Below are 19760 nucleotides of genomic sequence, written 5' to 3'. Positions count from 1 at the left end.
TATATGCAGTATTCTTTTGCCGTTCTAAGCAAATTTGCATGTGCCATCTCTAATTTTCAAAATAAACTTCTCTTTTGTGTGTTCGTTTCGCTCGCTGAGCGGTGAGGGGTGGCTAATATTTTCCATGCTGGATGTCTTATTCTCACGATGAGTGTTTATTCACTTGTCATTGCACGAGTGTAAGCAAAGATTTTAGAGATGCCCAGTCCCGAAATAAAAAAATGAATTTACTTTATGTTGTCAAATAATAAATTTCTTGGAAAGTGTTGGTATGGAGGGCAACCGTGGATACGGCTAGTCATGGAAAGTGAAAGTATGGTGGAAAAGGAATAAAATTTATTTTTTGTTTGGGAACCGCCTATGATATATCTAGTATGGAAAGTGTTGGGAACTCTAAGTCGTTTTCGTTGGTGGGATGCATACACCTCCCAAAATGTTTTTATCTCTAAGTTTTTCGCTTTGAGCTTTGGCACCTCTAAAAATCCCTACTTCCCTCTGCGAAGGGCCTTTCTTTTACTTTATGCGATTTTTATTTTGAATTTGAGTCTCCATGTAACATCCCAATTTTCAATTTGGATGTTGATAAATAGATCATTCATATGCATCCATGATTTATGCATTTTTTTCCTCCATTCGTTTTATTTGAATTTTGATCCAAGGAACTTTGAGCAACTCAAGGACCAAAAGAGAGAGTTGGAAGTTTCCCTAAGACCATTAAAAAAAATTCAAAGTTGAGAATTTGGATCAATTTTGGTTTCATCAAAATTCATTTCCATTATATCAAAAATAAAATAAAGAGAGAAGATAAAATGACTTCTTCAAAATCTCAAGGAAAATATTGGAAATTGAATTTGAAATCAAAATATATTTATTTGGATTTATTTGCAAATTTATTTTTATGCACATTTTAAATGTTCATTTTTATAAATTTTTACTTGGGCCAGGAAAAATGTTCACATAAGTCCATTTATTAGGTGGGATTTACGAGAATGTTTCCAGGATTTTTAGAATGATTTATATATGTATTATCGGTGTTTTAGTGCTGCTGTAAAAAAAACGTGGGCAGCCAAGGCCGAAGGAAGGCCCAGCCTTCGTCACGACAGGGTCGTCTACAACCTCCAGTATGTACGCACGCAAGCAGGGCAGCATCCCACCCTAGCGCCCCACCCCTCCCCTTCCTCTCCCTCGCTCCAAAACGCCTCTGAACGGAATCCCTTGCCTTCCCCAACCTTTTTCCCTTCGCTAGTGCGCCATCAATCGAGGCGTAGTGGCCATTACAGAGAAACTGAACAGCCACCATTATACTCCATTGTCTGCTCGAATTCGGACCTCCCGAAGCCTATAAGAAGCACCCCGCAAGCCTCTCTCACCCCTCGTCCGAATACCTCTCCTTCTGGAGCTTTTCCCCCTCCCTATCCACGTCAATTGCTCGCCGGAGTTCGTGGATTCCGGCGGCTTCTCCACCACGCCAGGAGACGATACCGACCCCACGACACCGCTCCTCGGATCAGCCTCACGTTGCTCTTCACCGTCCCGCACACATCCTTTGCCGAAGCACACCGGAGCCGCTTTCTTCCTCGTCGCCGGTGACAAGTCCGGTGAGCACCCAGCAATAGGTCTGATTTTTTTCTCCTTTTCCAGTATTTTTTTCAATCTCAGATTCTATATCAAATCTTCTTTCTAATATATCTTTTAATATATAGATCTGATTTAGGTGATTCTTTTTCCTACTAGTTCATAAAAAATATCCTCTATCCAGAGAACCAAATGAAAAATATTTTTGAAAATTTTAAATTTTTAATTCAAACTATTCTGAATTCAAACTCCGTTAGGCCGTAACTCGAGTTCTGTAACTCCGTTTTGGGTGTTCTTTTTGCAAATCAAAGCTGATGACGTGTAATTTCTATTAAAACCAAAACCATTTATTTTTGCTTCTGTAAAAAATACGTTCTGTACAGAAACTTTATTTGGTTGTTTTTGAAGTTTTTCGAAGTCTTTTATTTCTTTTTCTTTTTGGATCTTTGCTTGTATGCTTATGTATGTTATTGCTTACTTACGCTAGATCATCCGGAGTATGAAGCTTGCTACCACGAATCTTTACAGTTCAACGAACGTCAGCAAGGCAAGTTCACACTTTGATCATACTTTTCAATACCCAGTTTTTACCATGTATTAGTTTCATCCTCAAAGATTGCATGAGTAGGATTGGGAACATGTGGTTATTGTATGTAGTTCATGTGATAGGAACCTATGACCTTTGATCACCCCGGGAATATTCGTTATGTCATATATTGCTTAGCCATGCTCGTAGACGGGGATTGGTATGAGTGATCCATGCAAGTTGTGAGAGATAATAATTTTGGGACAACATAAGGTGGCAACTTTAATACACATCTGGGTGGATTGTTTGGGGCATATGGAGTAACCAGTGCTTGCCCAAGGGGAATCCCGGAGTACCCGTGTGATTACCCTAGGTCCGCCACCCAGGCTCAAAGGGATCAAAAGATATTTCATGCCTAGAAACTTCCATGTGCAGCCACAAGCCATTATGAGCTCTGACATAGTTGAGTAAGTTGTGTGACCTCTTTCCGTGGTAGACTAGCTGATGTAGGGGAAAGTAGGTGTACCGGTCTACCCAGGGTTTGGAGGAAATATTTCAGAAAGGCTATGTCTCGATCTTCCGATCATGGAGGTGGTCGAGTCTTGTGGGGAAAAGTGCGCAAACCTCTGCAAGGTGTACAAACTAATCATGATTAGCCGTGTCCCCGGTTATAGACAACTTGAGTATGTAGAAGTGAATTATTGGTTGATCTCATCACTCTTTTTAATGAAATTATTGGGTTACTAATAACTTGGGAATTCTGGGATTGAGTTGGAGGAACTTTCTCAATAATGGCATTTTAATTTAGTAGTAAATAATAATTTATTCCTTGGTTGTAGGGAAAAATTAGCTTTATGCAAAAATTAGCTTTATGCAAAAATTTAAACTTAGAGCCTCCACCAGCTAAATTTGCATATAGAGATAGCCTTTTCATTTATTATTATTCTATGGTGTGAAATTGCCAGCATATTCCATGTGTTGACCTACGCGGCTGCAACGTCTCATGTTGCAAACTTTTCCGATGAGGATTAAATGTGCGATAGGTCGTTGTTCTGCATTAAGTTTGCCGTGGAGTTGGATGGACTCATTTACCTTCGATGCTTCCGTACTTATTTTTTATTTAGATGGCCTTTGGCCACATTATTGTAATAGATACTCGTTTGAGGACCTCAATGTAATAAAGTGTGTGATTTAATTTTGTTATAATTACTCGAGTACTGTGTGTGTCAGCATAACGATCCAGAGATGACACTTAAGCACAGAGACTTGGATCCATTTGGGTCGGGTCGCTACTCCACCTTCTCTTATAAAAGCACCAACTAGGAGGCAATATGGTCGTACTTAAGTATTGGGGGTAGCTAATATGCGAGTGTGTTTCATGAATGGATCAATAGTTGAGCATGACGTGCTAGAGATAACTTATTTTAGCGTTGATATTTTGAAAGACATGGTTGCTTGTTGATCTGCTTGAGTATTTAAATTATCATGTCAAAACTAGACTATTGCTTTGAATCACATAAAAGTCGAAATGTCCATGCTATAAAGAAAAGAATATGATATGACATGTTAGGCAGCATTCCACATCAAAAATTCTGTTTTTATCACTTACCTACTCGAGGACGAGTAGGAGTTAAGCTTGGGGATGCTGATACGTCTCCAACTATCTATAATTTTTGATTGTTCCATGCTGTTATATTATCAATCTTGGATGTTTTATAATCATTTTATATCATTTTTTGGTACTAACATATCTTATATTTACTAATTGAAAGCACCAACGGAGACTCCACGTTAATTCTTGAGAATTAGATTATTGACCATTAGATCTATCTAATAGTTATTGACAGCCGTTAGATGTATACAGAGTCCATGCATGATGTTCCACGCCTACCTCCCATAGTGTTTTTTGAGGGAGACTCATGACTAGATGGGCCGTACAGTCTAATTAGACTTTTCTTTAGAAAAACGTCCTAACTAGATGGACGTGATATCTGATCTGATTCTAATTCCTCAAAAAAAAATCTGATCTGATTCTAAAAAAAGATAGATGTGATATTATTTACCCTACCCTTCCTCACCTTCGTTTGTTCCTTGCAGAATTGGCCGCCGCCTATCCTGTTCGCTAGACATCCTCTTGGGGAGGTCTCCAGCGCCTCCTCCGCGGGTGTTCTGACCTTTCTTGCTGCTGCCAACAGAAGAGAACGATGGATCATCAGATCAGCGTGATGGATACAGACGACCTCACCCATCCACCCCTTTCTCAAGGCTGCAGCGACCACATCCCAGGTCCCATCGCCTCCGCTTCTGAAGTTTCTAGGAGGATTCGTCACGATCTCCTCTCCCGAAGGCCCCACACCAGTACATACGTCGCCTCTGCTTCGGAAGTTTCTATGAGGATCCGACGCGATCTCCTCCCTCGAGCACGTCACATGAGTAAGTACGTCCCCAGTTGTCTCTCCCTTTCTCCAAAATTGTTTGTTAGATTATTATTTATTCATCATATCGATATTGTTGTCTGCACGAACTATGTCATCGGTTTCTTTGAGGTGCTTTTGATGGTTTTTTTTCATCGAATTTTCTCACCAATGACGTCAGCGCCAACCTCGGAGTTGAAACAAAGAGCTGCAGATTTCAACGAATCAAACTGGAATCACTACCACAATACTAGCCTAGCTTCCATACTAATATGCCTAAAATAATGATGAATAAATAATCATAATAGAAAGGTATTCTTTTTTGTGCGTGTATAAAGAAACATGATCTAATCTTCTATAATATATATATATATATATATATATATATATATATATATATATATGGAGACTATAGTAAGCTTTATGGTTTTGTTGGTGCTAAATATACAACTAAATATCCAATCTGTATGTGAAGTAGGTGACATATGCTCATACTGTCATGGTAGTCATGCGCATATCAGATACTGTCGCCTTTTGCAACTGAATAAACATACGGGTTCATGATTGACCCGTGTTTTTGCTTCTGCCGACGACTCTAGGTAATCAATGTCTACAGATTATGTTGCCGTTGGCATGTCTCCTACTTTGTGTCTCCCAAGTGATTAAGTACTTCCCTTTGGATTTTATGGATGGCATCAAATCGGTTATTATTTTTCTATGGGCTGTGATTTCTAATCCAAACTGAAACTTAGTTGACATTGCAAAATACATACCAGGTATTTCCCAACATCAAATTGCTTAGGTTATTTTTTGTACAAATACCATCCATATTGAAGCTACTACAGAAGTCAATACTTATGTACACATATATATTATTATCTTACACATGTACAATATAAAATGGTAAATATTTTCCTAACAAAAGAAGGGTTGAACCATGCCGACAAGTCAGCCACGTGGCACATGCTTAATGTCCATCATACAACTTTTTGGGCGTAATTTATGGTTTGTATATAGTAATTAAATAGTAAGGGTTACAATGGGCTTAGATTGTTAACTAAAATTGTTTTTGCAGGTATATACCACATAAAACTAATCTACTTTAATTTGAATATGCACTAAACTTCTCGCTTGCTCGAATTTAGAAATGAAACTTGCTTTGTGCAGAAGTTAAAGCCCGCGTCAATGGAAAGTTATCACTTTCTTACAAGTTGTCATGGTCATTGTGAAGTTTTCAAATGCCACCGAAATATCTTCTATAGATTATCGTGAAGTGTAATCCATTAATTATTTATCCCCTAACCTGTGGTCAATAGTGACCGGTATAATGTTTCCCACTTATGATTGTGACTTGGGCTCTTGGCACAAACAATGACTACTCTAAGTTTATCCCTTTCTCATGTTTTGTGACAAGTTGCTTTTCAAAATGTTATTATTCTGTGAATTTGTTCTTATTTAAGGAATCTGTATACTGTTCCCATGATGTTTGCTTACCTATTTTTTGACCTGTTTGTTCCTCAGAGTGTACAAATTATGGCTGACCTTTTCTTGCTCGATGCGACATCCCTTTCGAAAATTGCCAAGGATAGACAAACAGTCACATTGACCGGGAACTAAGAAAAGAATTATTATGTATATTTTCCTCATTTTTATCTCGTGACAATGTTTTATATAAATCATATACAAGAAACTAGCCCGTGCAGCCTGCACGGGGTGATGACTAGTTGACATAGTGCCAAGTGCCAGTTGCTGTTTTCTGCATGTTTTTTACATCGCAGGAAATCAATATCAGACGGAGTCCAAATGCAACGAAACTTTACGGAGATTTTTTATGGACTAGAAGACATGTAATGGGCCCTGGCTGCGCCGGGGGGGGGGGGTGCTCCGAGGAGGGCACAACCCACCAAGGCGCTCCAGGAGGCCCAGGCGGGCCCTAGTTGGTTGTGCCCACCTCGGGTGCCCACCGGACGTACGCCTCTTTACTCTATAAATACCCCAATATTCCATAAACCCTAGGGGAGTCGACGAAATATTGATCCAGCCACCGCAGAGTCCAGAACCACCAGATCCAATCTAGACACCATCTCGGATGGGGTTCACCACCTCCATTGTTGCCTCTCCGATGATGCGTCAGTAGTTCTTTGTAGACCTTCGGGTCCGTAGTTAGTAGCTAGATGGCTTCTTCTCTCTCGCTGAATTCTCAATACAATGGTCTCTTGGAGATCCATATGATGTAACTCTTTTGCGGTGTGTTTGTTGGGATCTGATGAACTTTGAGTTTATGATCAATTATATCTTTTTATATCCATGAAAGTATTTGAGTTTATTTGATCTCTTTTATGCATGATTGCTTATAGCCTCGCATTTCTTCTCCGATATTTGGGTTTTGTTTGGCCAACTTGATCTATTTATCTTGCAATGGGAAGAGATGCTTTGTAGTGGGTTTGATCTTACGGTGCTTGATCCAAGTGACAGAAGGGGAACCGACACGTATGTATCATTGCTACTAAGGATAAAATGATGGGGTCTATCTCTACATAGATAGATCTTCCACACCATGTCATCATTCTTATTGCATTACTTCGTTTTTCCATGAACTTAATACACTAGATGCATGCTGGATAGCGGTCGATGTGTGGAGTAATAGTAGTAGATGCAGGCAGGAGTCGGTCTACTAATCTTGGACGTGATGCCTATATAATGATCATTGCCTGGGTATCGTCATGATTATTTGAAGTACTATCAATTGCCCAGCAGTAATTTGTTCACCCACCGTTTGCTATTTTTCTCGAGAGAAGCCCCTAGTGAAACCTACGGCCCCCGGGTCTCTTTCTCATATATTGGCCTTTACGATCTACTTTTCCTTTACATTTATTTTCAGATCTATTAAACTGAAAATATAAAAATACCTTACTGCAATTTATTCTTATTTATTTTTTGACCTGTTTGGTGTTCGATCTATCAATTTACTACAATTTCCACACGTCTGTTCGCCCATCTTGGGGCGCCGCTACCCAAAAGGGATTGACAACCCCTTTAACACGCCGGTTGCGAGGATTTGTTATCTGTGTGCAGGGGCTGTTTACATTGTGTTGCTTGGTTCTCCTACTGGTTGGATAACCTTGGCTTCTTCATTGAGGGAAATTTCTACCGTCGCTATGCTGCATCATCCCTTACTCTTTGGGGAAATACCAACATAGTCCTAGCTGACATCACTGCTGCATGCTTTGGGCCGGCATGAATGCGGCGGGTGCATCAGACGAAAATTGCGGGAGGGTGTTTTGGTGTGCCAGGTTAGTTAGATTCTTGATTACGGGGATGGGGTGCTTCACATCAAGGATCTCAAAGGGCCGAAAAAGGAGGGAGACAAGAAGTCCACACTCGAAGACGTGGAGCAAGAACTCTTCAAGTGCCAGAGGATGGTGGAGCATGGAGTTGATTCTAACCACTCCATGATCAGGGATTTTGTCCATGAGTGGAAGTGGGACAGCGACAAGATCTCGGAGGCCATTGATCGTCTCCACGTCAGGATGGAGGATCTACAAGCACAAGTCTATGACCTATAGAACCAAAACTGTGAGTATGAAACTGGGTTTAAAAAGATGAGTTTAACTGCGGATTTCAGGATGTGGGAGACCATATCTACTCTTCTTAATGGAGAACCTATGCCTTGGAACAAAGATGACAAGTGTGCTGTTTCATCTCCGAAGAAGGAGACTTGAGTACTCGGGTATGGGCAGAATGATGATAGGACTTTGCATGCTTTGAACCTACTGTAGACACACCTAAGAATCCAAATGATATTTCTATTTCTGATGCTGATGAACATGAACCTAGTAATAAGGATAATGATGATGTTCATGTAGATGCTCAACCTAGTAATGATAATGATGTGGAGATAGAACCTGCTGTTGATCTTGATAACCCACAACCTAAGAATAAAAGATATGATAAAAGAGACTTCATTGCTAGGAAACATGGTAAAGAAAGGGAACAATGGGTTCAGAAACCTATGACTTTATCCCCTAAAGCTTCAAAGAATAAAAACGATGAAGAATTTGAATGGTTTGTTGAAATGCTTAGACCTGTCTTTTTTTGTTTGCGTTCGACTGATATTTTGAAAACTCCTTATGCTAAGTATATGAAAGATATTCATACAAATAAAATAAAGATATCAGAAGCTGAAATTTCCACCATGCTTGCTAATTATACATTTAAAGGTGGAATACCAAAGAAACTAGGAGACCCAGGAATACCAACTATACCTTGCTCAACTAAAAGAAACTATGTTAAAACTGCGTTGTGTGATCTAGGAGCCAGTGTTAGTGTTATGCCTTTCTCTTTATACAAAAGACTTGATTTGAATAAGTTGACACCAACTGAAATTTCTTTGCAAATGGCTGATAAATCAACTGCTATACCCATCGGTATTTGTGAGGATGTGCCCGTCGTTGTTGGAAATGTTACTATCTTAACAGACTTTGTTATTCTTGATATACCTGAAGACGACAGTATCTCGATCATCCTTGGTAGAACATTTTTGAACACTACAGGGGCTGTTATTGATTGCAACAAGGGCAAGGTCACTTTCACTACCAGAAACCGTAATATTTCTGTGGGTCGACTAATTTTACTATCGGGCTCGCAACTAGTCCACAGGAAAACGAATTGGGCTGTCGGTCGCCTCCTGCACGCCAGGGATATGTCCAATATTCGTGTGGGCTGAGTAAGGACCGACAGGAATACAAGTTTCGGCCCACTCGCGAAACACTAGGGTGCAAAAAAAATTCAGGCCCGCGCATCTGGAAACTATGCCCCGCCATGGCCCTCTTTTCTCGTCCGTCATCGACGCCCAAATCCACCCCCAAATCTTATCCCTTCCTTCTGCGCCACCCAATCCCTCCCTTCCTTCGAGGCCTCCGACCACCATCCATGCCTTCCAAGGTCACCCGAGCGCCTCAACCTGCTCTATGTTATGGATCTGTACCCGCTGAACACCATCATCCATGGTTCCTCTGCTATTGGGACACGACGTCGTCCCATCTCCGTTCTGGACATTACCCTACGACACCAACGCTTGGCCTGCTCCTCCACCACGGCCCTGCTCGGACCACACCACCACCGACGCCACCATTGAGAATCCACCCCAACTTGAGCAGTTCACCGGCGTCATTGAGGTACGTGACCTAAATCTCAAATCTCGGTTGTTTCCTGTTTACTGCATCTCCGGATCCCCAAATCTGGTGCAGCTCTAGGAATCCCCAAATCCGACCTCAGATCTGATCTACAGAATTGTGGTTTGGATGCATAATAATCCCCAAAACTGGTGCAGCTCCTTGGATCTCAAATCTCGTTCTGGATTTCTGCAATGTCTTTGAGGAAATTGCAACCATTTATTGCTGCCTTATTATTACTTAAATAAGTATGGATACAACAGTACGTATCCGCAGGATCTGAAATTTTACTAAGAATGGGTGGGATACTTGGGGAGTTTCAATTAGTTCTCAAACTTGTAGTACAAATGGGTTGGATACCCATAATTTTGCATGTAATGTTATTTCAGCCTAAATGATAATTTTCTTTCTATTTCAGTGGTTTTTTTCATTGACTTACTGTACAACACCATAATTATTCAATCTCTATTTTTTTCTGTCCATACATTTTGATTTTACCTACTTTAAATATGTTGACATTCAGGAAGCACTGAGCTGCTGCATTGGAAATACGAGGAACTGTGCAAGAAGCTGATATTCACTAGACGGCAAGAAATAGTCTCATATTTTTCTTCCAAGTAGTATGAACCATTCCCCACTTTGATACTTATGAACACCCATTTGGTATATCCTTTTCCTAGTTACAGTTCATCCAGATCAGGAGTAGGATTTATGGTTCATGATCCAACTAAAAGAGAGGTGTAATATCCTCTGCCCTTGACATGGTACGGTACATACTGTTATTTCACTACATGTCTCCAAATTCATGTATTGATTAATTTCGATTCAAGTTTTCTATCTCGCAAGATCATGCTATCTTCAGTATGCTCGAGAACATCTGAAATGCACCTAGACGTTATATTTCAGATTATTGACAATGAAACTGTACCAGGAAACGCCTATTACCAACAACTATGCTCAAGATATGAATGCTCTGTTATAACAATTAACAAGACAAAGATATGCTCAGGGGCTCCTATTGTAGGCCATACTATATGTCATCTTAATTTAGTTAGTCCTTTTACTACTTGCTTCTTAGAATTTCTTACTGTCTTATTATCTAGTACTTAACAATTCTTGTGTATTCCTCATATTTAAGCTCACAGTGTTCTTCCTTCTCCCTTAAGTTGTATTTTGCTTTCGTTCTTATATTAAAGATTGAACAATTGCAGTGCAAGCACACAATTGGTTGTTCCTGCTGGAGAAGGTGCACAATCTTGCCGAGTTGCACACAATCAATTAAAATAGTATATTTGTACATTTTTGGAACTAGTTGATTGTAGCTCTTAGTTGTACAAGGTGGATGCAAGTGTCTGGGTGCGATGACCTGTAGATATTGCATTGCTCTGAAAATTATCAATACATTGCATAGATGAATGGATGTCACTCCTTACATTGTTGTTCTGAACTTCTGTACTAATTTACTGAAGCATCAAGTAACAACTGTCCTCTGTTTGGGGTCACCCCTTTCCCTAGTAGTATTGCATTCTATTTCCTTATGATTTTTTGATTGTCTTACTATCCATTAGAGTAAGAGTCTGCTCTCTAACTTGTTTGTCCATACCTTCTTATTTTAGTCTCTTTCATTATGTTTTTTTGGGAAGAATTAAATAAAATTATCAGTGCAACATAGAGGTTAAAGCAGGTGGTTGAGCTATCACTCAATTTCAAGAAATTGAATAAGATTCTTCCAAATTAAGTGGAAATATTCCCTTTCATATTTTGTTGTTCTATGCACGTGAACCTAGAAATTAAATATTGATCAACACCTGATCGATGTCTTATTTTGCTAGTTTGCAGTTCATTCTTATTAGGAGCAGAATTTAAGATTGGGGATCTATGAGAGATGCAAGAGCCTCTAATCAAGGTATTTTACTTTTGCTTTCACCATCATCTGCAAGTTTTATCAAGAATAATTGCCAGTAAAGTTTTCTCGCGTATATTAAAAACATATCATGCTATGTCCAGTGTGCCCAAGATCATGAGACCAACATCATTGAGCCAGTTGTTGCTATGTTGGTTTAGTGTGAACACAACCTCTTTGTATTTCTTTGGGGTCTTTTATTGTCTCACCATGATGTACAATTCCCATGCTGTTACATTATCGAATAAATGCATAATGTTTTTGCTTTTTTATTCTTATGGAGATATGGAGATGATGATGACTCTTCCCATCTTTCTTGAACATTTGAAATGGATAGACTTAAGAGTATTGACATTGGTAGTGTGGTTTCTTGCAAGAAGTCTCTAATGACTTATCTGCTCAGGAAGTTAGGTGATAATTCTGTCAAACTAATCCAGTTGTCATTTAAGTGGATTTTGCCAGTTGCATGGTTACTATCAAATCTGAGATATGATGCTAGAAAAAACCACCCCATTATTAGTCTATAAGCTGTAGAAGTTGGTAACTTTGCTGAGACAAAAACAAGTTGGGTATATATGCCAATGTTATTGGGAGAATCTGAGATACCAAATAGATTATGCTTATTATATCTTATAGATATCGTTCCTGTTTCTCGTACCTTTTTGTAGCAAACAGTTGGCACTTGCACATTTTTACAAGTTCAATAATATATCCACTGCAGGGTAACCTTGAAGAAAAGCTTGCAACTTAAGCTGCAACAAAAAGATTTTAGAAAATGAGATCTCTTGTGCATATTTAGTTGATGCACTTGTGTGTGTTTAGATGTTGCAGCTCTGTTTTCATTGACCTTCGATTCATGTACGTAAATTCTATGGAACTGTATCCGAAGACATGTGAATTTGTATCTCTGGTTGATGGAAACAATTGATAGTGATGTTTCTATGTTCTAAATATCATGGGTTATGGAATAACTATGTATAAAACCATCAATATTATTTTTCTTCATTGGTTTCTTTTTTTCCTGACGGTTATGTATGACAGGGATATACTATTTCCCTGGTTTGCCAATCCTGATGCCCATATAACCCTGTAGGGCCAAACCCGTCAGGGAAATATGGAAACCCGACAGGAATATAGTTCCTGTTGGCCAACCGACAGGCATAGTTTATTTTCCCTGTCAAGCTATCCCTGACGGCTAACCCTGACGGGTGGCCGACAGGAAATACTTTTCCTGTGGTACATCATATTTTCCTGTCGGTTTTGGACTCACAGGAAAATTCGAGTTTCTGGTAGTGTTTTCATGTTAATGGTAATGAACATACTATTGGAATAATTTCAACGATTACTATTGGAGGTTTTGAATTACCTATTCCTCCCGTCAAAAAGAAATATGAAATTCTTATTGTTGGGGACATGCATATCCCCGTTGAGGAAACGTAGTGCTATACGAAGATTCTCTGATTTCATGTCATTCGGAAGAAGTTTGTTAATAAGACTTAACCTTATTAATGGATTCCTTTTGACGGGCATGTTGTCGATGAATTTAGTAAACAAAATTTTCTGTACCCACTTTTTACTTTCTGTTATTTAGAGATAATAAAGTAGAAATACCCTGATTATGTTGTTTTCTGAATTATCCGTGCAATAAAAATGACCAGAAAATAAAAGTTCTCCAAATGCCCTGAAAATTTAATATGATTTTTTGAAATATTTGAAATTTTTTGGCACTGAACACACCCCAGGGGGGTGCACCTGTGAGCCACAAGCTCACAGGGTGTGCCACCCCCTGAGCGCGCGTAGCAAGATTGTGGGGCCCATGTAGCCCCCCTCACTTATTCCAGCCACCCATGCACTTCTTCCTCCAGAAAAAATCACACCATTGCTCAAACCCGTGTTCTTGCTCATCTTGCTGCTATTTTCGATCTCTTTGCTCGGAACTTTGTTTCTGAAACTGTTTTGGGGGATTGTTCATCAGTATGTGAGTCCTCCGTTGGTCCAATTAGTTTTTGCTCTAGTGGTTTATTATTTGCACATTTAGCAACTGTTGGTGATCATGTTCTTGAGCTTTCATGTCAAATCTATATGGTTGAAACTAGTTTTGATGCTTGATATAGCCTCTAGACACTTGTAGGAGTAGTTTCTATCAATTTTGTTGAGTTTTGTTCACTTTTATTTTGAGTCACTAAAAATTCAGAAATTTTCAGAGGAAGAAAATGTTTAGGAAGATGTTCCAAGGTGGTTCCTCCAAGAAGAAATCCCCAAGGCTCGCGATACGTGAGGCAAACCTTGAACCAGCGCGGGAAGCTCTAGTTAAACCTTGTGAATAGGCATTGATGTCGCTTGAAGCTATGTCGGTATTTCCCCAAAGAGGAAGGGATGATGCAGCACAGCTACAGAAGGTATTTCCCTCAGTTATGACACCAAGGTATCAATCTGGTAGGAGAACCAAGCAACACTATGTAAACGGTACCTGCAGACAAAGAACAAATACTTGCAACCCGACGCGTATAAGGTTGTCAATCCCTTTTCGGGTAACGGCGCCAGAAATTGTCAAGTTGACGGGATAAAAATTGTGGTAGATTGGATAAATAGATCTCGATAAAACGCGAAATAAAATAAGTAATAAAAAAGTGCAGCAAGGTATTTTTGGTTTTGTGGAATAATAGATCTGGAAATAAAAGCAAATAAAAATAGATCTCAAAGGAAATATGATAAAGAATAGATCCGGGGGCCGTAGATTTCACTAGTGGCTTCTCTCAAGAAATAGCACACGGTGGGTAAACAAAATACTGTTGGGCAATTGATAGAAGATTGAATAATTATGACGATATCCATGGCAATGATCAATATATAGGCATCACGTCCAAGATTAGTAGACTGACTCCTGCCTGCATCTACTACTATTACTCCACACATCGACCGCTATCCAGCATGCATCTAGTGTATTAAGTTCATGGAAAAATGTAGTATTGCAATAAGAACGATGACATGATGTAGACGAGATCTATTCATGTAGGAATAGCCCCGATCTTGTTATCCTTAATAGCAATGATACATGCGTGTCTTGCTGCCCCTTCTATCACTAGGAAAGAACACTGCACGATCGAACCCATCACAAAGCACCTCTTCCCATGGCAAGAAAAATCGATCTAGTTGGCCTAACTAAACCAAAGAGTCGAAGAAGAAATACGTGGCTATAAATAATCATGCATATAAGAGATCAAAAGAAGACTCAAATAATATTCATGGATATAGATCCAATCATAAACTCAAAGTTCATTGAATCTTAACAAACACACCGCAAAAAAGAGTTACATCAAATAGATGTCCAAGAGACCATTGTATTGAGTATCAAAAGAGAGAGAGGAAGCCATCTAGCTACTGCCTACGAACCGGTAGGTCTATCGATAGGCATCACGGGTCGTTAATGGGCCGTATTTGATGACACTATGAAAATAGCCCAACGGATTAATGGGCCACAAACGGGCCGACTGTAACCAAGGGCTGAATTTTGCCCACAAGCGGAACAGGCCAGTAATGGACCGTAAGTACGTAACCGAATGCTGGAAATGAGCCCAAGAATAAATGGGCCCTTAGAAGGCCGAAAGTTAACACGGGCTGGAAGCGGCCCAACAGAATAATGGGTCGTTAATGGGTATAAAGCGATACACTGTTCATTATGGCCCGGTTTCACCTCGGGCCTTTAATAGGCCCAGAGTTACAAAGGGCCTCATATGGACCGAAAGACGTCATGGGCCATACATGGGCCGGAAGTTACAATGGGTTGGAATCATATTGGATGGCCCAGATGACGCTACTGGGCCTAATTCGGATAGGCCATAACCTGGCTCGGATGGGCTATAACAGGCCATGAGTTGGCAGGCTGTAAATGGGCTATATGCGAACGGGCCGTTAACAGCCTTTCCGTGGGCTGGCCCGGTACCTTTTGACCAAGTAAAACGGGCCGTGCCACGTGTCGACGTACCTTAGGCGCCTCCTATCCAATGAGTGGATGACATCTGTCCAAACGCTGAGCCGACACGTAGTTCCTCTGGCCATTGAGAATTTTACACGTGGAAAATCCCCATTGGTCCGGGCTGTTAACGAGTTATCGAATCCAAACTGGAATCCGATAGCTTAACGGCGACCCATTATGTTGGATGCCACGTGTCAGTTACCCTTGACGAAAGAACTTCCATGACGTGTCATTTATCATCATGGAAGTGGACACTTCCGTGATGATAATTTTGGTATTGTCATGGAACACTTCTACGACAACACAGGTATGACTATCTTGATTCTGTCATAAAATCTTCATGGATGTACATGCATGAAAGAAAACGTGACCTACTGTGACAAACACGTATCATCACGGAAGTGGTATTTTTTATAGTGTAGGCAAATTAATAGGCTATGGAGATGCCCATCAATTGACATCGATGCAAGTGAGTAGGGATTGCCATGCAACGGATGGACTAGAGCTATTAGTGTATGGAAGCTAAATAAGAAACTAGGGTGTGCACCAACTTTCTTGCTCAGGAAGACCTAGGGCAATTTGAGGAATCCCATCGTTGAAATATACAATCCAAGTTCTATAATGAAAAATTCCCACTAGTATATGAAAGTGATAAAATAGGAGACTCTCTATCATGAAGAACATGGTGCTATTTCAAAGCACAAGTTTGGAAAAGGATAGTAACATTGTCCCTTCTCTCTTTTTCTCTCATTTTTTCGTTTGGGCTTCTTTGGCCTCTTTTTTTATTTGGGCTTCTTTGGCCTCTTTTATTTTCTTAAAGTCCGGAGACTCATCCCAACTTTTGGGCTTCTTTGGCCTCTTTTTTTATTTGGGCTTCTTTGGCCTCTTTTATTTTCTTAAAGTCCGGAGACTCATCCCAACTTGTGAGGGATCATAGCTTCCATCATCCTTTCCTCACATGGGATAATGCTCTAATGATGATGATCATCACACTTTTATTTACTTACAACTTCAAGAATTAGAACTCGATACTAGAACAAAAAATGACTCTATATAAATGACTCATGCATATGAGAACAATATGACAATGATGGTATGTGTCATAAAAAAATGAAACGGTGGAAGTTGCATGGCAATATATCTCAGAGTCGCCATGGAAGTGCCATAATAGGTAGGTATGGTGGCTGTTTTGAGGAATTATATATCGTGGGTTTAATGCATGGGCGAAAGTTGCGCGGTACTAGAGATGCCAGCAATGGTGGAAGGGTGAGAGTGCGTATAATCCATGGACTCAACATTCATCATAAAGAACTCACATACTTATTGCAAAAGTTTATTAGCCATCGAAACAAAGTACTAATAGGCATTCTCATAGGGGGTAGATTGGTAGGAAAAGACAATCGCTCGTCCCCAACCGCCACTCATAAGGAAGACAATCAAAGAATAAATCATGCTCCGACTTCATGACATAACGGTTCACCATACATGCATGCTATGGGAATCACAAACATTAACACAAGTATTTCTACCAATCCACAATTACTCACTAGCATGACTCTAATATTACCATCTTTGTATCTAAAAAAAATGCAAGGAATCAAACTTCTCATATATTCAATGCTCCTTGTATGAAAGTTTTTATTATATCCCTCTTGGATGCCCATCATATTAGGACTAAATTCATAACCTAAGCAAATTACCATGCTGTTTAAGACTCTAAAAATCATATACGTGAAGCATGAGAGTTCAAAATTTTCTATAAAATAAAACCACCGCCGTGCTCTAAAAAGATATAAGTGAAGCACTAGAGCAAACTTCCTAGCTCAAAAGATACTAGTGAAGCACATAGAGTATTCTAAAAAATTTACGATTAAAGTTTTCCCTCTCAAAAGGTGTGTACAGCAAGGATGATTGTTGCAAACAAAAAAGCAAAGACTCATATCATACAAGACGCTCCAAGAAAAACACATATCAAGTGGTAAATAAAAATATAGCCTCAAGTAAATTTACCAATGGATTGAAGACAAAAGAGGGGCACTACTAGGAAAAGGCCTACTAATGGCGCACCTAATTTGGCCATTAATGGCGCATTAGTGGTGCGCCATTAGTGCCACGCCATTAGTATATTTTACTAATGGCGCATCACTGGTGCGCCATTAGTATCTGGTATACTAATGGCGCACCCCAGATGCGCCATTAGTATATACAATAGTGCGCCATTAGTATGCCTTCCAGGGGGCCATCTATACCCAGGTGCTTTGGCATACTAATGGCGCACAACTACAGGATGCGCCATTAGTAACTTCGGCATACTAATGGCGCACTGTTTAGTGATGCGCCATTAGTATCCTTTGGCATACTAATGGCGCACTATGATGTGATGCGCCATTAGTATGAATATTAGGTTTTTTTTATTTTTTTTCTTCTGTTTTTTGCACATGTTACAAAATGTATAATTGGACAAAATATAGACAGCACACATCAACAACAGATTCATCGAATACAATAGAAGATTAGTCTCTGAATACAATTCATCATTTTAGTCTCCGAATACAATTCATCATATTAGTCTCCGAATTGAAAAGACCGAACAAAGATAGAACATTATATTACAAGTCTCGAGACCGCGAGTTTGTCTTCACATTACAAGTCGATATCGATCATCTTAACTACCATCACATAGAAGAGAGCTGCGGTCATCACGATGAGCATCATCACGATGAAACTCGTCTTCATCCGGTTCCTCCAACGCTCCCTCCCCTCTCCCGCTAGATAGCGGGCGTATCTAGATTCGGCCTCGGCCCTAGTGGCGTACCCTTTGTAACTGTTACCGCTGAATCGGTGAACCTGTCTCCGACACTCCTCCCAGTCGTCGTAGACTCCGGGAACCTTACCCTTGTACACGACATACCACGGCATCGCTATGCAGTAGCCAAACGAAACGTTAGTACCAATTCACAGACAATACATAAGCAATATATAAGTATGCAACAGAACGATCGGAAGAGAAAAGCAAGACATTAATAGCATCGATTACATCTAAGTTGAACGACTCTCGAAACCAAAGAGACATACTACAAGTTCATTAAAGTTTAATTACAACATGAGCCAATCGATGTTTCAGAACTAGACACAGCATCACTGCTTTCGACTCGACTCAAGGGACCGGAGCGTGGATGAAGCCGCCGTCTATCGTGGGAGTCATGAAACAACGGGCGTTGTCAGCCTGCATTTGTAGGATTGTGTCGATGTCACTGTTGGACGGTTGATTTCTGAGGTAGAACTGCCCCGAGGTACGAAGGACATCTTGATGGATGATTTCCGCAAACTCCGACTGGATGCGAAAGAATTCTTGTCTGATGTCCGCGTCCTGGATTGCCGACACGCTCGCGGCCCAATCTTTGAGTCTACTCGGTAGCAGAAGTTGATGATGGTCCCGTACGATCGCCCGCATGTGATGGATGGCGTAGTAGGCACCCTTCTGACCGCCAGGCGGCTGCTTGACGCAGCAGAACGTCGTATTGTGGGAGAACACGTGCTTGCCGTACTTACGAATAGGCCTGGTGAAGGTGCCTCCAGATTTGACGTAGCCGGGGAGAACATCATCAAGAACCTTCTTGACATTTGTGTAGTCTACGTTCGACTGACGGTCCGGGTCGAAATACGTGGCCATGGAATATTTGGGGCTTAGGAGGATGAGCGTGCAATGTGTGTCACTGCAGAAAACACGGAATGTTAAAAGAAAAACGATCGAAATCTAAGAATTCATATGTTACGGGGCGGTTGAGGGGAGGACTTACTCGGGAAAGTAAGGCACGAGGAAGTTATCCTTATCTTGGTTTGCCAGAATGACGCCTTCGAGGTAAGAACTCGCGACTTGCCGGTCCCCAGCGCTGCCCAAGATCTTGGCACGCATGTAGAAGGGGTCGACTATCACGATGTCCGGGGTCTTGTCGCGAATGATCCGCATCTCCATACTCAGCGAAAATAGCCGAACGAAGGTGTAGTGCAGCGGATGAAGGTTCAACATAGCGTGGATGTCATCAAACCGCAGGACGATCGTACCCCCGATGGAGTTATCCACAAAGCCCTTGCCCTCTGGCACCTTGGCCGCGAAAACCGGGTATGCCACATCCTTCTCTCCGAGACGCCGCTTCTCCAAAGAAAGAACACTGTCATGCAGACTCCGCAT

The 19760-nt window shown here is 40.6% G+C and overlaps 1 long non-coding RNA gene across 1 annotated transcript; it reads left to right on the top strand.

Annotated features, from left to right (window-relative positions):
- The first annotated feature begins 9372 nt into the window (after positions 1 to 9372).
- On the top strand, positions 9373 to 12798 carry LOC123167198 (uncharacterized). The gene is made up of 3 exons (XR_006483841.1): positions 9373 to 9692; positions 10213 to 11595; positions 12314 to 12798. It is a non-coding gene; the product is annotated as an uncharacterized lncRNA (long non-coding RNA).
- The last annotated feature ends 6962 nt before the right edge of the window (positions 12799 to 19760 follow it).

Source organism: Triticum aestivum, chromosome 7D (genome assembly GCF_018294505.1).
Source record: "Triticum aestivum cultivar Chinese Spring chromosome 7D, IWGSC CS RefSeq v2.1, whole genome shotgun sequence".
In the NCBI taxonomy this organism is placed as follows: domain Eukaryota; kingdom Viridiplantae; phylum Streptophyta; class Magnoliopsida; order Poales; family Poaceae; genus Triticum; species Triticum aestivum.
Note: the sequence above shows the minus strand (reverse complement) of the source record. Positions and strands in the feature narration are given on the sequence as shown.